A 24,557-nucleotide genomic window follows, 5' to 3' on the forward strand; every position below is an offset into this window, starting at 1 on the left:
TGCATGCATGCACGCACAGAAAGGGGCCTGGTGGCTTCTCAAGGGTCTGGGCTCTTTAACCATTCCTTTTAATACCGGGATTTCATATGCCTGTATCAGTCATGTTAGTGCTCTGGGGCTTTAGCTGGAAAGTGAGTTGTGATTCTTCCCTTCAAAGAGCAAACACTCTTTTGCAAAACAAATAACTCGTAGAAGAAAAAGCAGATACTTGGTACCTGAGTGCTTGTTTTAGAAGGGGCTCTTGTGGAATGTCCTGATTTTAAGTGTCCTGGAGCTGTATATTTTTATACTGTCATTTTTCCATCATCGGGAATTATTTTTATGTAGTTTAACTAAAAGACTTAGGGCTCGTCTACATGTAAAAGGCTGCAGTGGCGCAGCTCCATTGTTGGCATAGGTAATCCAACTCACCAAGAGGTGGTAGCTACATCAACGGGAAAAGACCTCCTGTCGACATAGTGCTGCTACACTGAGAGTTAAGTTCGTATAACTGCAATGCTCAGGGGTGTGGATTTCCCCATCCTCGAGTGACATAGTTATACCAACAGAAGTTGCTAGTGTAGACCAAGCCATAGTCAGATACCTTCTGACTGTTACCGATGAGATCTGTTTACACTCTTTTGGAAGTCAAATAGGGCCGCTTAAACCGATATCTCCTGCAGTTTGCAATTAATTATTTTGTGTTTTACAGCCTGTTTTCTGAAAGGATATTTTCCATAGCTCAGAAATAGGGCAGAATTTCAACTGAAAGAATTGTCAGTTACATCCCTGAAAGAGCTGATATCACCTAGCTAGCAAATCCAGTGTTTACTGTATAACTGACAATTTGATGACAATTCCTTTCACTAAAGAAAGGAAAATGCCTTTTGGTGATGCACCACAGCTAAAAGCACCCAGAGTGGTGATACTGAAGCATAGAGAAGCACGTTTTTCAGGTCAATGGTTTCTGAATAATAACGTTTGGATCAACATGTAGCCTCATTTCCAAGAGTAGGAGATTGCAGCTTAAATATTTAACACTAAGGCCATGACAATTAGGTTTTGTAATGACCCAAACCACTCCCAATCTTTATTCAGGCCTAATTTGATGGTGACCAGTTTGCAAATTAATCCCATTTCTGCAGTTTCACATTCGAGTCTGTTTTTGAAGTTTTTTTGTTGAAGAATTGCCACTTTTAGGTCTGTTATTGAGTGTCCAGGGAGATTGAAGTGTTCTCCTACTGGTTTTTGAATGTTATAATTCCTGATGTCAGAATTGTGTCCATTTATTCTTTTGCATAGAGATTGTTCAGTTTGGCCAATGTACATGGCAGAGGGGCATTGCTGGCACATGATGGCATAGATCACATTGGTAGATGTGCAGGTGAATGAGCCCCTGATGGTGTGGCTGATGTGGTTAGGTCCTATGAAGGTGTTCCTTGAATAGATATGTGGACAGAGTTGGCACCGGGTTTGTTGCAGGGTTTGGTTCCTGGGTTGGTGTTTTTGTTGTGTGGTGTGAAGTTGCTGGTGAATATTTGCTTCAGGTTGGGGGTTGTCTGTAAGCGAGGACTGACCTGTCTCCCAAGGTCTGTGAGAGTGAGGGATTTTCCTTCAGGATAGGTTGTATATCCTTGATGATGTGCTGGAGAGGTTTTAGTTGGGGGCTGTAGGTGACGACTAGTAGCATTCTATTACTTTCTTTGTTGGGCCTGTCCTGTAGTAGGTGACTTCTGGGTACCCTTCTGGCTCTGTCAATTAATTTGCAAACTGGACATCATCAAATTAGGCCTGAATAAAGACTGGGAGTGGTTGGGTCATTACAAAACCTAAACCTAATTTCCCCCATACTAATTTCCCCCTACTGTTGCTCACACCTTCTTGCCAACAGTTTGAAATGGGCCACTCTCATTATCACTACAAAAGTGATTTTTCCTCCCTTCGTATCCTACTGTTAATTGAATTGTCTCATAAGTCCGACCTCCCACTTGGTAAGGCAACTCCCATTTTTTCATGTGCTGTGTATTTATACCTGCTACTGTATTTTCCACTCCGTGCATCTGATGAAGTGGGTTCTAGCCCACGAAAGCTTATGCCCAAATAAATTTGTTAGTCTCTAAGGTGCCACAAGGACTCCTCATTGTTTTTGCTGATACAGACCAACACGGCTACCACTCTGAAATCTAAAGCTGTAAGGTGCTTCGGGTCTGCATACGTGTTCTTGTATCTGATATGTTTGCTATGGAGTGATGTGCTCAATGCACATATATTTCTTCATACCAGTTAAGTGTCTCCATTCCCTCTCAAAGTAATCTTTACCTTCTAAGGGTCTGGTCCTGTAAAGTGCTGAGCACTATGGAAGTGGATGGTGTTGAGCACCTCACAGGATTAGGTTCTTAATCTGCCTTAGTCTCACTAAGAATCTGAATCTGAGAAGGCAGTTAGAGTCTTTGGGCCAAATTGACTCCTGTTCATAAGTGGATGCAATTCCATACATAAATTAATTTTGGCCCTTTGGGTTAACATTGAAGTTTTCAGCACAGAAAGTTGTCTGTTTACTTACAGTGTAGGTTCCACTACATTGGTAGGACTATTCAAAAATAAAAATGTGCGGGGTGTGTGTTTGGGGAACTTTGGGGGGGGGGCGGCATCCATCTAATATATCTAGATTAAACCTTTGTAGTATAAATCTCTAGCTTCCAATCTTGCTGTACACAACACCATGTCCCTGGAAACCAAGATACCCCTAGTTCACTTCCACTGAAGAACTTCAGTGTTTTGATAAGATTCTCTTGCAGTTGTGTTTTTCATTCATATATGGTAGCACAATACAATCAGACTGTATCTTTTGCTCAGCATTTTTTGGGAGTGTGCTGCTAGCTGTTTTCCATGCACTTTGGAACTTTGCTTCCCTATTCAATCTGCTAGAAACCAGAATTGGTAGCTTTCTAAGGGTATGTCTACACTACGAAATTAGGTCGAATTTATAGAAGTCAGTTTTTTAGAAATTGTTTTTATATATTCGATTGTGTGTGTCCCCACAGAAAACGCTCTAAGTGCATTAAGTGCATTAACTCGGCGGAGTGCTTCCACAGTACTGAGGCAAGCGTCAACTTCCAGAGTGTTGCACTGTGGGTAGCTATCCTACAGTTCCCGCAGTCTCCGCTGCCCATTGGAATTCTGGGTTGAGATCCCAATGCCTGATGGGGCTAAAACATTGTCGCGGGTGGTTCTGGGTACATATCGTCAGGCCCCCGTTCCCTCCCTCCCTCTGTGAAAGCAGCAGACAATTGTTTCGCGCCTTTTTTCTTGAGTTACCTGTGCAGACGCCATACCACGGCAAGCATGGAGCCCGCTCAGGTAACCGTCACCGTATGTCTCCTGGGTGCTGGCAGACGTGGTACTGCATTGCTACACAGCAGCATCAACCCATTGCCTTGTGGCAGCAGATGGTACAGTAGGACTGGTAGCCGTCATCGTCTCTGTGAGGTCGATCAGGAGCGCCTGGGCAGACATGGGCGCAGGGACTAAATTTGGAGTGACTTGACCAGGTCATTCTCTTTAGTCCTGCAGTCAGTCCTATTGAACCATCTTATGGTGAGCAGGCAGGCGATGCGGATTGCTAGCCGTCCTACTGTACCATCTTCTGCCAGACAGGCAAGAGATGAGGATGGCTAGCAGTCCTACTGCACCATCTTCTGCCGAGCAGCCATGAGATGTGGATGGCTTGCAGTCCTTCTGCACCGTCTTCTGCCAGCCAAAGATGTAAAAGATAGATGGAGTGGATCAAAACAAGAAATAGACCAGCTTTGTTTTGTACTCATTTGCTTCCCCCCCTCCCCCATCTAGGGGACTCATTCCTCTAGGTCACACTGCAGTCACTCACAGAGAAGGTGCAGCGAGGTAAATCTAGCCATGTATCAATCAGAGGCCAGACCAACCTGCTTGTTCCAATAAGAACAATTACTTAGGTGCACCATTTCTTATTGGAACCCTCCGTGAAGTCCTGCCTGAAATACTCCTTGATGTAAAGCCACCCCCTTTGTTGATTTTAATTCCCTGTAAGCCAACCCTGTAAGCCATGTCGTCAGTCGCCCCTCCCTCCAGAGCAACGGCAGACAATCGTTCCGCGCCTTTTTTCTGTGCGGACACCATACCAAGGCAAGGAGGCCGCTCAGCTCACTTTGGCAATTAGGAGCACATTAAACACCACACACATTATCCAGCAGTATATGCAGTACCAGAACCTGGCAGAGCAATACCGGGCGAGGAGGCGACGTCAGCGCGGTCACGTGAGTGATCAGGACATGGACACAGATTTCTCTGAAAAGCATGGGCCCTGCCAATGCATGCATCATGGTGCTAATGGGGCAGATTCATGCTGTGGAATGCCGATTCTGGGCTCGGGAAACAAGCACAGACTGGTGGGACCGCATAGTGTTGCAGGTCTGGGACGATTCCCAGTGGCTGCGAAACTTTCACATGCGTAAGGGCACTTTCATGGAACTTTGTGACTTGCTTTCCCCTGCCCTGAAGCACATGAATACCAAGGTGAGAGCAGCCCTCACAGTTGAGAAGCGAGTGGCGATAGCCCTGTGGAAGCTTGCAACGCCAGACAGCTACCGGTCAGTTGGGAATCAGTTTGGAGTGGGCAAATCTACTGTGGGGCCTGCTGTGATGCAAGTAGCCCACGCAATCAAAGATCTGCTGATATCAAGGATAGTGACCCTGGGAAATGTGCAGGTCATAGTGGATGGCTTTGCTGCAATGGGATTCCCTAACTGTGGTGGGGCCATAGACGGAACCCATATCCCTCTCTTGGCACCGGAGCACCAAGCCGGCGAGTACATAAACCGCAAGGGGTACTTTTCAATAGTGCTGCAAGCTCTGGTGGATCACAAGGGACGTTTCACCAACATCAATGTGGGATGGCCGGGAAAGGTACATGACGCTCGCATCTTCAGGAACTCTGGTCTGTTTCAAAAGCTGCAGGAAGGGACTTTATTCCCAGACCAGAAAATAACTGTTGGGGATGTTGAAATGCCTATAGTTATCCTTGGGGACCCAGCCTACCCCTTAATGCCATGGTTCATGAAGCCGTACACAGGCAGCCTGGACAGTAGTCAGGAGCTGTTCAACTACAGGCTGAGCAAGTGCAGAATGGTGGTAGAATGTGCATTTGGACGTTTAAAGGCACGCTGGCGCAGTTTACTGACTCGCTTAGACCTCAGCGAAACCAATATTCCCACTGTTATTACTGCTTGCTGTGTGCTCCACAATATCTGTGAGAGTAAGGGGGAGACGTTTATGGCGGGGTGGGAGGTTGAGGCAAATCGCCTGGCTGCTGGTTATGCGCAGCCAGACACCAGGGTGGTTAGAAGAGCACAGGAGGGTGCGGTACGCATCAGAGAGGCTTTGAAAACCAGTTTCATGACTGGCCAGGCTACGGTGTGAAAGTTCTGTTTGTTTCTCCTTGATGAAACCCCCCGCCCCTTGGTTCACTCTACTTCCTTGTAAGCTAACCACCCTCCCCTCCTCCCTTTGATCACCTCTTGCAGAGGCAATAAAGTCATTGTTGCTTCACATTCATGCATTCTTTATTCATTCATCACACAAATAGGGGGATGACTACCAAGGTAGCCCAGGAGGGGTGTGGAGGAGGGAAGGAAAATGCCACACAGCACTTTAAAAGTTTACAACTTTAAAATTTATTGAATGACAGCCTTCCTTTTTTTGGGCAATCCTCTGTGGTGGAGTGACTGGTTGGCCGGTGGCCACCCCACCGCGTTCTTGGGCGTCTGGGTGTGGAGGCTATGGAACTTGGGGAGGAGGGCGGTTGGTTACACAGGGGCTGTAGTGGCAGTCTGTGCTCCAGCTGCCTTTGCTGCAGCTCAACCATACACTGGAGCATATTGATTTGATCTCCAGCAGCCTCAGCATTGAATCCTGCCTCCTCTCATCACGCTGCTGCCACATTTAAGCTTCAGCCCTGTCTTCAGCCTGCCACTTACTCTCTTCAGCCCGCCACCTCTCCTCCCGGTCCTTTTGTGCTTTCCTGCACTCTGACATTATTTGCCTCCACGCATTCGTCTGTGCTCTGTCAGTGTGGGAGGACAGCATGAGCTCAGAGAACATTTCATCACGAGTGTGGTTTTTTTTTCTTTCTAATCTTCACTAGCCTCTGGGAAGGAGAAGATCCTGTGATCATTGAAACACATGCAGCTGGTGGAGAAAAAAAAAGGGACAGCGGTATTTAAAAAGACACATTTTATAAAACAGTGGTGACACTCTTTCAGGGTAAACCTTGCTGTTAACATTACATACATAGCACATGTGCTTTTGTTACAAGGTCGCATTTTGCCTCCCCCCACCGTGTGGCTACCCCCTCAACCCTCCCCCTCCCCGTGGCTAACAGCGGGGAACATTTCTGTTCAGCCACAGGCAAACAGCCCAGCAGGAACGGGCACCTCTGAGTGTCCCCTGAAGAAAAGCACCCTATTTCAACCAGGTGACCATGAATGATACCTCACTCTCCTGAGGATAACACAGAGAGATAAAGAACTGATGTTGTTTGAACGCCAGCAAACATACACTGCAATGCTTTGTTGTACAATGATTCCCGAGTACGTGTTACTGGCCTGGAGTGGTAAAGTGTCCTACCATGGAGGACGCAATAAGGCTGCCCTCCCCAGAAACCTTTTGCAAAGGCTTTGGGAGTACATCCAGGAGAGCCGCGAATGCCAGGGCAAATTAATCCTTTCACATGCTTGCTTTTAAACCATGTATAGTATTTTAAAAGGTACACTCACCGGAGGTCCCTTCTTCGCCTGCCGGGTCCAGGAGGCAGCCTTGGGTGGGTTCGGGGGGTACTGGCTCCAGGTCCAGCGTGAGAAACAGTTCCTGGCTGTCGGGAAAACCGGTTTCTCTGCTTGCTTGCTGTGAGCTATCTACAACCTCATCATCATCGTCATCTTCTTCGTCCCCAAAACCTGCTTCCGTGTTGCCTCCATCTCCATTGAAGGAGTCAAACAACACGGCTGGGGTAGTGGTGGCTGAACCCCCTAAAATGGCATGCAGCTCATCATAGAAGCGGCATGTTTGGGGCTCTGACCCAGAGCTGCCGTTCGCCTCTCTGGTTTTCTGGTAGGCTTGCCTCAGCTCCTTAAGTTTCACGCGGCACTGCTTCGGGTACCTGTTATGGCCTCTGTCCTTCATGCCCTGGGAGATTTTGACAAAGGTTTTGGCATTTCGAAAACTGGAACGGAGTTCTGATAGCACGGATTCCTCTCCCCATACAGCAATCAGATCCCGTACCTCCCGTTCAGTCCATGCTGGAGCTCTTTTGCGATTCTGGGACTCCATCATGGTCACCTCTGCTGATGAGCTCTGCATGGTCACCTCTGCTGATGAGCTCTGCATGGTCATCTGCAGCTTGCCACGCTGGCCAAACAGGAAATGAGATTCAAAAGTTTGCGGTTCTTTTCCTGTCTACCTGGCCAGTGCATCTGAGTTGAGAGTGCTGTCCAGAGCGGTCACAATGGAGCACTCTGGGATAGCTCCCGGAGGCCAATACCGTCGAATTGTGTCCACAGTACCCCAAATTCGACCCGGCAAGGCTGATTTAAGCGCTAATCCACTTGTCAGGGGTGGAGTAAGGAAATCGATTTTAAGAGCCCTTTAAGTCGAAAAAAAGGGCTTCATCATGTGGACGGGTGCAGGTTTACATCGATTTAACGCTGCTAAATTCGACCTAAAGTCCTAGTGTAGACCAGGGCTAAGTAAGTTGCAAAATCAACAGAATTGCAAGGGAAGATGGGTTAATGAGATGGGATATGAAGGAAACTTTTGGAAGGTAATTATTAAAGAGATTGGCTAATTTTGTGCATGGTATTGTTAGTCCATTATAAGTTTTATTTGTATTGCACTGGCAATTAGCATGACAAGGTAGGGGAGAAGTATGATCAATTTAAAGTCAGATGGCTAAATAGGTAAATATTGCAGAACTTTTTGTTCCTGAAGGTACCAACTTTAATACAAAATAGCTGATTGAATATTCAAGCAGACTCTATTTAAAACAGGCAGCCTGCTTGAATTGTTGGAGCGCTCAGAACTTGGGCTGGTAGCAAAACTAAGAGTTTAATGTCTGCCCCCATTCTGCAATCACAGGAAACTGATTTATAAAGTGTATGCGCATCAGATCCTAATGGAGTCTTCCTGCTGAGAAAGCATTTTTACAGGAATCCAGAATTCCATTCAGTAGTGCATATTACTTATAAATCGTATTGTCCCAGGAGGTTCTCAGTGACTAGCAGCTGTGTCAGTCTGCTGTCGTTCCTGAGATGTTGAAAAATACCACATTTTACTGTAGCAAAAACCAGCTGTTTAGTTTTCTTTTCCTCTCTAAACCAGTGTGTGTGAACAAGATTGTGTATGTTGCTATTAATACATTCTCTCCTCATTCGTTGCTCACTTGGAATATGCTTGCATTGTTCCAATATGCCCAAGTTGTTCAGTGTTCAGCCATACTTGATTAGTTCCGACACTGGGCTTGGATATCTAGAGGAAAGACAAATGTGAGCTATGAGAGAAAACTGGAAGAGGAATGCTAAGTCAGTGTGAAATCAGCATTTAATTTCCCATGGAATAGAGTGCTGGCAACATCACATATTTTAGGTTTCAGAATAGCAGCCGTGTTAGTCTGTATTCGCAAAAAGAAAAGGAGTACTAGTGGCAGTCTCGAAGGTGCCACTAGTACTCCTTTTCTTATCACATATTTTAATGAAACTTGGTCAGTCAGTATTTTTCAGAGACTAGTTAATGATGTGAAGATCAAAAGAAATGGGAAGAAATAGCTTCAAATTGAAATGAAACTTCTGCAGACAAAGTGTTTGACTACACTTCATTTCCATTCAGTCTGTCCTGTTATGCTCACTCCACTGTGTCCTACCAAGAAGATTCTAAGAAACAGCATCTTATCTTTGTTATAGCAATAGATCAGCTTTTAACCAGAGAGTCCTCATTTAAGGTATAGAGGAAGTTGATTTGTTTATTCCTGGTTTCTCTCAAGGCTATGTGTGTAGGGAAAAGTGTCATTTAAGATCAGTTGCTCTCCGAATATGCTTATGAAGCCAAAATAGACAAAAGAGCTCCATCTGGTATTCAGAGATGCATTCAGAGATGGTGTTATGTAGTACAGTGTGTTTCTAGACTTTATTACAGATTCAATTGTTTTGTGGCTCCTGGAGGTAGTGGAATGCATCAAATTGTACTGAATGTGCTAGTTCCTTGTGGGGAACAAGGACAAATGTTTCAAATAAAAATCCAGTTTTAAGTTTAAACCAAACTTAGGACTTCAGCATTTCTCCAGAGGTTTGTCATTTCCTATCACTATGTCTTGTGTCTGCCTCTGTCAATAGGAACTGTATGGCAAATTAGGATTGGCAATTCACTGCTACCTCTGTGATAGCTTCTGGTACAAACAGGCTTCAGTATTGCTAAAGCAGGGATAAAATTTGACCTGTATCTTTTTCAGTTTAGCATAGGCTGCATACAAGAACTTAATATGTAGTGACCAAATATTCACTAAAAATGGGTTGGAGTTATTACTGTCATAAAAATTGTTTGAAGCTAGTAACAATGCTTTGTATTTAGTGCTTCTCATCCAAGAATCTCTAAGGCAGGGGTGGGCAAATTATGGCCTGCGGGCCGGATCTGGCCCATCAGGGCTTTGGATCCGGCTCACGGGATTGCCACCCCCGTGGCGTCGCAGGCCCCACGCTGCTGCTGGAAGCGGCTGGCACCAAGTCTAAGGTGCCACAAGTACTCCTGCAGCCCCTGAAGGGATGTGGGGGGCAGAGGGCTTTGTGTGCTGCCCTTGCCTGCAGGCACCACCCCCCCCGCAGCTCCCATTGGCCGGGAACGGTGAACCGCTGCCAATGGGAGCTTTGTGGGAGGTACCCGCAGCCCTGGAGTACCCAGATCCAAAGCCCTGACTATCTACATTTGTCCTGGGTACTAACAACTAACTCGGGTTAACATTAACTCTGATTAATGTATATGTTGAGTAGAGTGTGGGAGAGGGAACAGATCCTCTTGTTTAAGAGATTGGTAATCTTACCCTGCCTTGGCAGTCAGAACATGCATTCCATCTACAAGATGTCTCTTTTCAAGGTTTAAAGCACATTGCTCACAGGAAACAATACATATTTTCATATGGTAATTGTTACCCTGAATGCTCATTTATTAACATGCCTCTCTCACTCCTGGTCTCTTCTATGTAGTAACAGTGCAGTCACTTTAGCGCTAATAGAAATCTGACCTCCTCATTAGAATTAGGTCTTTTCCTGTGGAAGTAGTAAGGTACTAAACTGTATTAGATTTATTCTAATTGGTGGATTTATAATTCTATATTTTATTTAGTAATATAACGTCCCTAGAAGGTGCCAGATAGACAGTCCTAAAAAGTAAAATCATTTACTGTCAGAACAGGTAAGCCAGGGCCATGCAGGTTTACCCACACTTGGAGAACTTTTATTCTTACAAGTAGTACTTTGAAATCTCAGGCTGGTTTCCATTGTTGGACAGTCTACAAACACAAGTAAGAGACAGACAGTCTCTACTCCAAAGACCTTAGTTACAAATCTAATGGCAAGAGGTACAGTCCTCCCTGTCAAATCCATCAGTGGCATTTGAGACTGCAATTAAGGGTGCCTGTTAGTGGTTTTGTGATTTGTGTGGCAATCTGCCCACTTGTAGACTCAGACAAAATTAAAGTCACAGTCCCCTGACCAGCCATTAAATCTAGACTCATTAAGCTAGACTTCCTCCCTCCCATGCACCCCAAACCCATGCTGTTCTGAGCACAGTTAGCTGGATCAGAGAATCTGGTCCAGGTTCTTCAGATTCCTTTACTTCAGTCTAGCCCAATGCCAGTTCGCAATCACAACAATCTGCGGGAAAATCTATTGAAGTCACTGCACATACTCTGAATTTCCATTGCCAGGAGTGAGCAGAATTTGCCCTTTTGTTGAGAGTACTGGGTAGGCAGGGTGGCAGCTTATTGCAGAAATGGGATGACTACATTACTCATAGGTGGTAGGAAATGGATTAGTAGGAAGGAAAGATGGTCCAAAGTACATTTTATTTTCATATAGTGTGTATAGATAAAATAAATTTCATGTTAGAAGTATTGCTGGTTTAGTTGGACAGTTACTTTATATTCAAAACCAGTTTTATGATAAAATCTTTGTTGTATGTACTAGGAAAAAGTAATGCTTTAGAAAGAGTGAGATAATCCTGATAATAGGATTCGTTTCTATATGAAAACCTACCTGGTCGGGTTTGGTATTTTCACCCATGTCACTTCATGGTAAGTTGAAGTTAAGTGTGGGTGTGTGCCAGACTGTAGAGTGTGATCAGAAAAATACTTAATCAGTGCAGCTGTTGAATTAGATAAACCTCCCCTTCTGAACACCAATTCAGAAAGATCAGTGAGCATGCTCCTATTTAAACTTAGAGTTTTGTCTTGGTTTCAGTGGCCCTTAACTTGGAAGTTCACTGTCCAACAATGGTCAGAAATGAATGAGATGTTTGCTCCAGCCATATTAAGAACATCATTCCATACTTTCTGCAGCCTTATAGCTAAATGGAAGACTTCAGCTTCTAGGTTTCTGAATCCAATACTTTTCACTAGTGTCCAACATTCTTAATGGTATGTGGAAATACTCGCAATTTCTGAATAAGACCGAGAGTGTGTTGTAAGGCGTAGCTTTGCTAATCTCTTAATCTTAAGAGGTAAGAGGAAAATAGTAATTATAAAAATGGAAAATTTCCAAGCACTGATTGTTTTGGCTATTTATGATGTATCAAGTTTAAGTCTGAGAGCATTTTTAGTTTAGCCGCTAGATGCCAGTGTTCATGAACACAGCCCATAAGTTCCTTTGATTGTTTGTTAGTAACAACTCTGCGATTATAGTAAAGCCAGACAGATAGCACCCAGCTCTCTCCTCTGTCTGTTAACTACATGCGTTTACACAGATAAACAGCAATCCGCTTTGTAACCCTTCTAGCCCAAGTATTTGCCTTGGAGGGGCCCCAAAATACAGCTGAACTGAAGGGTCCAGAAACATACAGTGCAATTTAACTCTGGAAGCTCAGGAGGGAAGATATGGATAGGACTAGATGTATTTAAAGTTTCTTTTTTCTATCACTCTAGCTTTTATTTATTTATTTTTAATTTGATCAGGTTTACTCAGTGTTCCAAGCCGTCAGGAACAGTATCCTCTATAATGTTATGGCAAACCTGGCGGCTGAACTTTGTGACTTTGTCCTCACCCACAACTATTTCACATTTGGGGACAATGTATACCTTCAAGTCAGCAGCACTGTTATGGGTACCTGCATGGCCCCACAGTATGCCAACATTTTTATGGCTGACTTAGAACAACGCTTCCTTAGCTCTCGTCCCCTAACACCCCTACTCTACTTGCGCTATGTTGATGACATCTTCATCATCGGACCCTTGAGGAATTCCACCATGATTTCAACAATTTCCATCCCACCATCAGCCTCAGCCTGGACCAGTCCACATAAGAGATCCACTTCCTGGACACTACAGTGCTAATAAGCGATGCTCACATAAACACCACCCTATACCGGAAACCTACTGACCGCTATACTTACCTACATGCCTCCAGCTTTCATCCAGACCACACCACACGATCCATTGTCTACAGCCAAGCTCTAAGATGCAACCGCATTTGCTCCAACCCCTCAGACAGAGACAAACGCCTACAAGATCTGTATCAAGCGTTCTTACAACTACAATACCCACCTGCTGAAGTGAAGGAACAGATTGACAGAGCCAGAAGAGTACCCAGAAGTCACCTACTACAAGACAGGCCCAACAAAGGAAATAACATAACGCCACTAGCTGTTACCTTGAGCCCCCAACTAAAACCTCTCCAACGCATCATCAAAGATTTCCAACCTATCCTGAAGGACGATCACTCACTCTCACAGATCTTGGGAGACAGGCCAGTCCTTGCTTACAGACAGCCCCCCAGTCTGAAGCAAATACTCACCAGCAACCGCACACCACACAACAAAACCACCAGCCCAGGAACCTATCCTTGCAACAAAGCCCATTGCCAACTCTGTCCACATATCTGTTCAAGGGACACCATCATATCACATCAGCCACACTATCAGAGGCTCATTCACCTGCACATCTACCAAGTGATATATGCCATCATGTGCCAGCAATGCCCCTCTGCCATGTACATTGGCTAAACTGGACCGTCTCTATGCAAAAGAATAAATGGACACAAATCAGACGTCAAGAATTATAATATTCAAAAACCAGTAGGAGAACACTTCAACCTCTCTGGACACTCAGTTACAGACCTAAAAGTGGCAATTCTTCAACAAAAAAAACTTCAAAAACAGACTGCAATGAGAAACAGCAGAACTGGAATTAATCTGCAAACTGGACACCATTAAATTAGTCTTGAATAAAGACTGGGAGTGGATGAGTCATTACACTAACTAAAAACTATTTCCCCATGCTAATTTCCTCCCTACTGTTACTCACACCTTCTTGTCAACTGTTTGAAATGGGCCATCCTGATTATCACTACAAAAGTTTTTTTTTTCTCCTGCTGATAATAGCCCACCTTAATCGATTGGTCTGGTTAATAGTTAGTATGGCAACCCCCATTTTATCTATCTATCTATCGTATTTTCCACTGCATGCATCTGATGAAGTGGGCTTTAGCCCACGAAAGCTTATGCTCAAATAAATGTGTTAGTCTCTGAGGTGCCACAAGTACTCCTCGTTCTTTCTGCTGATACAGACTAACACGGCTACCACTCTGAAACTTGTTGTTGTGGTGTTATCCCAGGGTGTTAGAGAGACAAGATGGGTGAAATAATATCTTTTATGGGACCAACTTCTGTGGTGAAGGAGAGAAGCTTTTGAGCTACGCAGAGTTCCTCTTAAGGTACTCGGAGCATCAGTACAACACAAAGGTACCATACAATATGAAGGTACTCAGAACTAAATACAAAATGTATCAGATGGTTTAGCATAAGTAGTTACATATTGTAAGAGACAACCATTCAAAGTGAAGTTCTTGTTAACACCATTGAAGGCATAGGACAAAAAAAAAAAAGGGGTGTGTGGGTAACATATTGTTGTAATAAGCCACAAATTCAGTGTCTTTATTAAGACCATGATTTTAGTGTCTAGCAAAGTTGTGAAGTTGAGCTCCCAGGGTCCTCTTTGAAGGTGTTGTGCAGGTATCCTTTGAGGATGAGGACTGAGCAGTCAGATGGGCAGTGATCATTTTGTGGAAGTGTTTGCCCCATGGGTGATACAGTGTTTTTATCTTTTATCATTTTTCTGTGTGAGTTCATTCGAGAGCATAGTGATTGTGCTCCTTGGCTCCTTCAACTTTTTTTTTTTGTAAATAAAACCCAGATTACAGGGAGAAACTAAAAGTATCAGAAAGACTTGGCTCACTGATTCAATTACAGGATATAGCCATTCAATCATTACTGGTTCTAATTCAGTACAGGTAAGCAGAGTGACGGCTCTTAGTGGGCCCATAACATTTACCTAAGAGTATGTACAGATATGCTGCAGGAAAATTCAGAGCTCTGGTTCAGCAGCAGACAGATCTGTCCTTACCATAGGAGTGCAGACTTGTGGAACTGAGGGCGAGTGTGGCTTGCTCAGATGGAACTAGTTATTCCCCATTAGTCAGGGGAACCAAGGATTATAAGAAATCTTTCTCTAATACAGAACCCCTTAAATCCCCCTAAGAATAGATTTATACAAGTCTCCTGTGTTTGACTCAAGACATTTTACCATTTGAACTCTGATTACAGGAAGCTAGTTTAGTTTGCTGTTTAGCCTCCAACTAAGGAAGCTGAGGGGTTCATTATCTCCAGTCAATAACTTGTTATGAAACTTTGGTGGGTACCATACAGTCTTTGTTGCTTCTGTCTATGCTATGACCATTGGATAAATATCTAGATTAACTGCATCTATCCTAGGCTTCAGATTCATAGCACAAATTAGACACAATTTAATACATTAGGGCCCCTAGATCATGACATTCTTCTGGCATCTGAAGAATCACAAGCATTCACTTTCTAACAAAATGCTTCGCCTTTATTTCCAAGGGGCTCAATACAGCAATACATCTACAGCAGCTCCAGCATCAACTGCTCTTCAGAGTACAGCATGGCTCTGTCTCCAGGAAGCCATATATTCAAGCCACAGAAATGTGCCATATCTTGTTTGTGCTCAGATACTTATGTCCAACAGAATAAGTACATGGTATTTTAATTACCAGTACGCAAGTAACTTGGATAAACCCTTTAGTGCACTAAAATTTAATAGGCAAAGCACATGTCTAACAACTTTCCTGTCCTGTAGTTGCTTTCACCTAGTGGAAATAATGTTAGACAAGTCACAGTTCATCCTTGTGACCATGTTGCAGCTGAGGTCGGAGACTTTAGCATAAGACAGGAATGGAAGCTAGCCTCCTGGGCTAAGCCTATGGAGGAACAGGTTGGAATAACTGCATTTAGTATTGTGAGTCAGTGTGGTTACTTTGTATCAATTCTCCCCCATGCTTTTCCTCTCCCACCTTCTTGAATTCTTGTGCCCCTTAGGCCAAACTCCATCAGTGTCCATAGTTAGAGACAGATTCCCATCTATGCAACTGAGTTGCATATACGTCCATCGTGTTGTACTGGGTATAGGGCCTGTGTTACTTTAACCCATGCAGATGAAAATATTTTACTTCCATTATTTCCTAATTTCCTGTAAACCCCATTCTGTTCTCTCTGCAGTAGAATTCAACATGGGAAGTACTATATATATAAACCACTAGCCATTAAAGAAACATTAGCAGAATTGATACTCTTCCATAAGGATGCCTTCAAAGCTCAGTGTTTATTGCTGCAATTGTAACAATTGTTTTCAGCAGCAATCTGCCTTTTCTACCTCTGTGAGGTCATAATACATATTAACTATCCCCCATATGATTTCATTCTCTCACACTGAACTGTTTAGAAAAGTCTCACTTGTTTATCATTTTTGTTAAAACCAGAGCCCTGCGGCTCCCACATGAATTAAAAGTGCCATGGAGTACAGCTGTATAAAAGCCACCTGTTATGAAATATAAGGGAAGGAGATTGCTAGAAAATAAGCAGTATTTTTTTGTGTTTTGGATAGTCTGAGTCATTAAAACCAAATCAAACTTCAGTAACACTTTGCTGCTGTAGTCTCATCAGATCTTGAAGTGCTTTACAAAGGAGATAAGCATCATCTCCATTTTACAGCTGGGGAAGTGACCAGGCTAGTAGCCAAGCTGCGAACATATAAAGCTTTCAAAGCTGGCCCTAGAGAACATGCTGAAGGAGGTGGTGCAGGTAATTCAGTCAGGGGTGCTCTTCCCTCAGTATCAGCACTGAACCAGTGCCATAGCCTGGTGTTAGATCATTGGGTCTGAGGGAAATAAACCTTCTGATGAGTTGTACATCAAAGGTCCTGCTCACCCAAGTTATAGATGCCATAGCACTTCTTGGAAGAGTTGGGGGATTTAGTTCTGGTCTACTAGCAGATTTCCACTAATTACTTCTGGCTTACTTAAAATTCCTATTACAGTGGGACAGAGGTTGCTTCTGAGTTCACATGCTCTAGATATAGGAAAAGATGGGGACCTGTATCACCCTGAGACAAGAGGAAAATGTTAGATCTCGTTCCTTTACTTTTACCATTTAAATAGCAAAGGAAACACTTCCTGTGGCCAGTGTTCAGAATCTAGAGACTGGAAGCCACCTCCTTCTGGGTTTCAGGGTTTGAGAGTCTTTTCTCTGGTGATGGATAATAAAATAAGTCACATTTTCCTGCTGTTTGAGCAGCTGTATGGGTTTTATAATGGACAGCTGTCTACCTTGGTTTGGCCCACCTCCCAGTTGTCAGAGTTGGTTTTGGTTAAGTGATCTGATTATTCAGTCTGTTTTCCTTTCTATCTTAGGGAATTTTCATTCCAGGTTTAAAGAAGTCAGAGGTGAAGAGAATAATAGGATGGAAGGTTGCTGTGTAAGTTAGCAACAACTGAAGTCTCTACTGCAAGTAGACTGGAAGCTTGCCAACTTATGATTTCATCTTTTATAAGTTTTAAAGTTTCCTGTTTTGATTTCTCAAACAGCACACAAGTTAATACATCGTAACTTAACCTCTGTCCTGTGAAAGATTTTAAAGCAAAGGTGAACCATCAGCCAAAGGGACTGGACTTGGAAACTGGATTGCCTTTCAGCTCCTTTGGGCTAAGTACCTGAATCAATGAATTCCTCACTTTTAGGCCTGGTGTACACTACGAGTTTATGTCCAATTTAGCAGTGTTAAATCGAATTAACCCTGCACCCATCCACACAATGAAGCCATTTTTGTCGACATAAAGGGCTCTTAAAATCGATTTCTGTACTCCTCCCCAACGAGGGGACTGGTGCTGAAATCAACATTGCTGTTTTGAATTAGGGTTAGTGTGGACGCAATTCGACAGTATTGGCCTCCGGGAACTATCCCACAGTGCACCATTGTGACCGCTCTGGACAGCACTCTGAACTCAGATGCGCTGGCCAGGTGTACAGGAAAAGTCCCAGGAACTTTTGAATCTCATTTCCTGTTTGGCCAGGCGAGCTCATCAACACAAGTGACCGTGCAGAGCTCATCAGCACAGGTAACCATGCATTCCCAGAATCAAAAAAGAGCTCCAGCACGGACCGAACGGGAGGTACTGGATCTGATCGCTGTATGGGGAGATGAAGCTGTGCTATCAGAACTATGTTCCAAAAGATGAAATATCCAAAAACATTTAAAAATTCTCCAAGGCCACGATGGACAGAGGCTATAGCAGGGACACAAAACAGTGCCACGTGAAACTTAAGGAGCTCAGACAAGCGTACCAGAAAACCAAAGAATCAAACGGATGCTCCAGGACAGAGCCCCAGACATGCTGCTTCTACGCTGAGCTGCATGCAATTCTAGGGGGTGCTGCCACCACTACCCCACCCCTGTCCGTGGACTCCGATGATGGGGTACTCTCCGCCATGGCTGAGGATTTTGCAGACGGGGAAGATGAGGAGGAGGAGAAGGAAGACGAGCTTGAGGAGAGCACACAGCACACCGTTCTCCCCGACAGCCAGGATCTTTTTATCACCCTGACTAAATTACAAGCTTCCACAGGGCTATTGCCACTCGCTTCTCAACTGTGAGGGCTGCTCTCATCTTGGTCTTCTTGTGCTTCAGGGCAGGGGAAAGCAAGTCACAAAGTTCCATGAAAGTGCCCTTATGCATGCGAAAGTTTCGGAGCCACTGGGAATCATCCCAAAACTGCAACACTATGCGGTCCCACCACTCTATGCCTGTTTCCCGGGCCCAGAATCGGCATTTCATGGCATGAGCCTGCCCCATTAACACCATGATCTCCAAATTGCCGGGGACCGCGGTTTTAGAGAAATCTGTGTCCATGTCCTCATCACTCTCGTCACTGCGCTGCCGTCGCCTCCTCGCCTAGTTTTTCAGGTTCTGGTTTTGCATAAACTACATGATAATGCGCGAGGTGTTTACAATGGTCATAACTGCTTCGGTGAGCTGAACGGGCTCCATGCTTGCTGTGCTATGGCGTCTGCTCAGGCAATCCAGAGAAAAGGGCGCGAAATGATTGTCTGCTGTTGCTTTCACAGCAGGAGGATTGACTGACGACATTTACCCATAACTACCCGCGACAAATTTTTGGCCCCATCAGGCATTGGGACCTCAGCCCAGAATTCCAGTGGGCAGCGGGGACTGCGGGAACTGTCGATAGCTACCCACAGTGCACCGCTCAGAATGTTGATGCTTGCCACGGTACTGTGGACGCACACTGCTGAATTAATGTGCTTAGTGTGGATGCATGCACTCGACTTTATACAATCTGTTCCCAAAAATCGACTTCTGTAAAATCGGAGTAATTTCATAGTGTAGACAAGGCCTTAGAGATTTTCAGTGTAATGTGCTAGCAGCTAAGACAGCCAGTACCTAATTCTCCCACTCCTCTTCTGTGCAAAAGAGGGTAGTCTGATCAGGCTTAAGGTCAGGGAGGGAATCCCTGGCTATCTCTCTTCCCAATGGAATGACCTCTGCAGGTGCAACTTAGCTGGAACGTCTTCCTAGGCCCAAGTAAAGTGAATGGAAGTAGTCCAGCCTGGAGGGGATGAATGCATTAGCTACTGTTGCCAGGTTTGTCTGAGAAGAAGATAGTCTTTGCTAGCCAGAGAGAGGTGGTGCTTTTGATGACTGGAACTCTCTGATTCGCCCATGTCTGAGTCAAACAAGGACCCAAAACCTACAGTAAGGTTCTCACAACTCAATTTGAGCTGGACAGAACATTTCAGATGAATGGGTTCTTCACCAAAAACTGCAGTCTGAGTGACCAGAAACTATTTGTGAATTTGCCAAATAGTTCTGGCTCAGATTTTCATTCAGATTTGGTTCACAAAATGGCATCAGGAGGAGCTGGTTACATCCCCTTATACCTTTCAGCTCAGAATTCAGGGCACACACCTGGGATGTGAGACACCCAAGTTTAAATCATAGAGTCGAACCCAGGTCTCCCCCACCCAGGAGAGTGCCTTAACCACTGGGCTAACGGTTACAAGGCGGCACCCTCCCCCTGTTTTGCGAATATAGCCCTTCATTGCCTTTGGTTTTATTTCTAAAAAAGGGTTTAAAATGCACAGAAACTAAACTTTCATTTCAGGTCAAATTAAATATTTTGTTCAACCTGAAACAAAATTTGTCAATTTTTGAGTTGCTGAAAATTTAAAAAAACCCTCGATTTCAAGGCTTTTCAATTCAACCCAGACACACATTTTTCAGAGCTACAGCAAAAATGTACTTGCCCCGCTCTATTTACAATATCAGCTGAATACCACATCTCTTCCTGAAGGGCTGTTAAATGGATGTTGATACAAAAGATGACAGAGAGAAGCTTAAAAGTTTGGAGTTTTAGAACGCAGTGGAGCTTGCTGGCCCTGTACCTACAAGTACTCTTAGTAAATTGAACTATTGGTATTTCACTTTGCTCTGCCTGGGAACCTTCTCTTACTCGAGTGAATTTACAATGAAATTCTTTTCCTGGATTGATTCAGTCCAATGACTCAACTTAGTTTAGGGCATTCAGTTAACTGATGAGCAAAAGTAATGCCACAAGTGAAAAAAATATGAATGTGGTCTCTGCCTACCTCTATGCCAAGCCAAAGGTCCACAGTAGAAAAAATAGGTAAAATAAGTGAGCAACCAAAACAGTAAGTAGTCACCATCAGATTTCTTTTCAAGCTCTTTTTCTATGGGAAGTAATGGTAAAAAGAATTACTACATTAATTAGTAGTTGTGTGTGTCTCACAGGTGGTACAGAGCATTTTGCAAGATCAGGCCCCTTAGGACATGAACACAGCATATGTCATCTCTTGGTCAAGTCACATCACCGAATTCTTCAGACAAATATTGGAACAAAATCAATCTTTTCTCATGAAAATGGACAACAATACGAAATTAAGTTCTTGAGCCAGAAGATCTTGAGGTACTAGTCACTTTTAGAGGAGAATGACCTCTTGTGTTTAAAACTCGTTTGCTCTGTCGCTCTTCTCTGAGCATAGATTTGTGTGACAAGATGAGGACTTGTGATTCAGTACCTATTGTGTACATTTAGGTACTGTTTGTTCAATTGTCTCGTGTAAAGTTACTTGATATCAATGTATTAATTAGCCTTAAGCCAATGATCCTAGAAGTCTATTTATCTGGAACAATCAGAAGTAATCCTCAGAAATGTCTGTTAGAACAGCACAACCACTAAATGCCCATTCTAATGAGAAAAGTCCTTTTAGAAATTTCTTTGCCTCAAGAACTGAAAAAAGAAAAACCCTTCTTACTGGAAGTGTAAATAATTTGTCATTACAAATATAATTTGTTGCCAGTCGTTAATACCTGTATTTTTGATTAACTGGGCTGTGAATGTTTCATGCTGGAAAGCAAAAGAAAATGAAATCCAGTCACAATGACAAAGCTCCTTTCCCAAAGCATTAAGGAGTCTGCTCTGTAGTCAAGTTCATTAAAGAGCCAGCATTCATCATAGTCTCACTCCGTGATGCTGAGATTATCATTTCCCTCATACTTAGCATAGAAAATCATTGTGAGGTAGTGGTAAGCAAACTGAGGCTTGGTCTAACCACACCTTTAGTGACATAGTTATACTCACATAACCTCTGGTGTAGACAGTGCTATGTTGATGGGAGGGCTTCTCCTGTTGACATAGCTACCTCCTCTTGGGGAGGTGGAGTACCTACACCGCTCTCCTATTGATGTAGGTAGCGTCTTCACTATGACTTCACTGTGACATGCAGAGGCATTGGCGGAAACCCCAGATGAATGAATCTTGACTGGTCATCAGTAAGTTGCCCGCTCAATTTAAGGCACCGCACCTATACTCTACCGAGGGCTCAAGGCATGACTGGTCAATTTAGGGCACCTTGCCTATACCCTACCGAGGGCTCAAGGCGTGACTTAGTCAATTTAGGCACCTCCACACTTTTCCTTCTGAGGGCTCAGGGTGTAAGACACCTATCCTTACCCATGGGGCTTAGGAAGAAACCTGGTCAATTTAAGTACCCACCCTTTCCCTCGGGGCTCAGGGCTCTACATGTCTGCGGAACCTTTTCCTAGTGAAAGAGCCTTACACAGTTGTGCTCTAAACATCTATTTATTAGCAACACACACACAATACATATACCAAGCAAATCTCTTATGCTCACCACTCCCAATAAACAGACAAATTTCACCCGATGGCCTGTCGGGATTCATTCATCTGGGGGTTCCTGGTGTTGCCTCTGCACATCACGGTCGTGCAGAGGGGTCAGAGTTCCAGCAGCTTGATGTTGAACTGCAGTCTGGAAATGGTTCCCAACGAGCAGTGTTTTTCATTTACATTATATAGGTAAAACTAGCTCCCTTCTTCAAATTTACTAAACCTATCACGTTATCCCACCAATCCTAAATAACAAAAATGTTAACCAGTTACCCACTGGCACCTGTGTGTCCTCCTTGCTGCCCAAGTTCTTAACATTTTATCTTTCATGCCCAAATTGTAACTTAATTGTCACCTTCTCCATTTGTGCAGATGGTCAGCATAAAACGCTGGTCAGAGCTTTTTTTCACCATTTGTTGAGTCTCTTTCTGTATCCCCCCTAATTTCCCAAGATCTTTGCAACCTTGGTGGTTATAACTCTCGATAGGGACATTCCTGAGGTGGGGGTGCTTTATCAGCAGAAGAACATTCCTTTTTTCAATTTTAGTGGTGAACTCCCTGAGTTTCACCCAAGGTTGGTTTAATATGGTGGGGGTTGATGAGGTCTCAGGCCTACAATTCCCCTCCGTGATGACGCTTTCATCAAAGCAGTCATCATTACCATGGGATACCCATGCTACATTACTAGTGTATGCTTCCCGGTTATGGTCAGCAATGATATTAGTTGATCTCGCATGTTGGCCATCTGTATCTTCTGAATGTTTCTTCTTACCCACACCGCCAATATCACCTAAATATCACCGCCAATATGCCTAAAAGCAAAGCCAATGGGATTCCAGTTATCACCACAATGGGGTGAATCATTATATTAAAATCTCCAGTCACCGTAGGTGACCATCTCAGCAACATTTCCCACCAAGAGTGATATCCAATTTCCGCAATTGTTTTTAAAACCTTCGTTACTTCTAGTTTTGTTTTGCTGCACTTTAATGCGAATTTGGTTCTCAATGTGTTTTATGTATTGCAAATGGTCTTGCAGCATAAGGTGGATGAGCAATCATCGAACCAAATTCATATTCATACCAACATTAACAGGTCTTATATCACTAAATACGTAGAACCTTACTAACATTACAGAAACATCAATAAATCAAATATGTCATAACAGACATTTCATTATTATTTACAATTTCCAGACAATAAATTCTAACACATACACAGCCTTTCTCTGAATAGATTACAGCTAATTTTTGTTCTGTAAACACATTAAACATACACCTTTAAATGCCCTTTGTTTTAGTGTCCCTTATTTATTAATTTTGATCCTTTTAAAATCTTTATAAACTATACACTGGGATACATCTATGGTTTTCCATTGTTCATGTTTTTGATATGCCCATGCATTATGATCCCCCAAATGCATTACCAAAATTTTGGTTATCTGAGTTCTTATGGGTAATATTGGGTATATATTTATGGTGCGGCTAAGGTAGACAATTACATATGCTTGGTCATACATATGGCCATTTGATCCTTATAAAAGGTAAAGTTTACCGATTTCTACCAAGACACCATTGCCTTTTTTTTTCCTCAGTGACATTTTATTCCACAACAATTTTTTTTATTTCCAAAGGCAATTTTTTTTTTTTTGCATGCCTTCACGGATCATTTGGATGACTATTTGCTGACTTATTTCCTGGGCATGTGTACAGGCTAATGCTAAGGACACACTTCCTGGTATTGTTTCCATAGCCCCCGCTAAAAGTAATAAATTCTTTTCACCTTTCTGTTGCCATACTAGCAGTATTTTAGAAAATAATTGTTGCCCCATTTTTAACAAGGATGGGCTTTTCCAATTCTTGTATTTCAGCTGTAACATAGAATCATAAAAGATTAGGGTTGGAAGAGACCTCAGGAGGTCATCTAATCCAACCCCCTGCTCCAAGCAGGACCAACCCCAACTAAATCATCCCCGCCAGGGCTTTGTCAAGCTGGGCCTTAAAAACCTCTAAGGATGGAGGTTTTTTGGACAATACCTCTATGTTAGTAACATTTAATATTTTAACTCCTAATTCAGTTCTCCCCATACCAGTTTCCAATATACCCATTGGGGTTCTTCCTTATGGATTTTTTTTTTACATACCATAACTTTAACCATGCTGCCCACCCCTTATGGAGAGTTTGTATATATGGGGCACATTGAGGTACGACCTTGGATACATTTAAGTTGGTGAGGTCAAAGTCAGAGTGTTTTAGAGATTGTAATAGTGTTACAATAACTTGCTCCCTATAATTCAATTTTACAACATGTCATCCATTCAATGGGTGTCTCCTTGTGTGTGTTTTTTTTTATATCAGAGCCAGTTGCAAGTACCTGAAAGTTTAATTGTACCCAAGTGCTTAGCTATGTATATTTACCTAATTGTGTAGGGACAGTATGAAGAAGTGGTCAGACACTAATATTGTAAGTGAACTTTAGACTACTTCTTAATACATTTACTGCCCTGGGTTTCTTTGATTCATTCTGGGGGTTCCTTTTTTCCTATATCCCTAGTATGCACTTGCCAAGATTCATTGGTACAATTCCCTAATACTCAAAATACTCCCAGATTTGAACCAACCTTATGTTCACTGATTTCCATTAATACCCCTCCTGGCTGCCAAGCAAATTCAATAATTTCCAGTATTTCACATTGGGGTTGTATTGGGGCAGCTATA

General features: G+C 43.4%; 1 protein-coding gene across 4 annotated transcripts in view; it reads left to right on the forward strand.

Annotated features, from left to right (window-relative positions):
• Positions 1-24,557, forward strand: part of LITAF (lipopolysaccharide induced TNF factor) — a 139,721-nt gene that overhangs the window by 57,835 nt on the left and 57,329 nt on the right. The window contains exon 1 of one of the 4 annotated variants that reach the window (XM_074964636.1): positions 20,472-20,618. The exons of the other annotated variants lie outside the window; for them this stretch is intronic. The gene's annotated coding sequence lies outside the window, so the exon portion shown is untranslated. Of the gene's footprint in view, positions 1-20,471; positions 20,619-24,557 lie in introns of those variants that run through there. 4 annotated transcript variants of the gene reach the window in all.

This window comes from Natator depressus, chromosome 10, assembly GCF_965152275.1.
Source record: "Natator depressus isolate rNatDep1 chromosome 10, rNatDep2.hap1, whole genome shotgun sequence".
Lineage (NCBI taxonomy): Eukaryota > Metazoa > Chordata > Testudines > Cheloniidae > Natator > Natator depressus.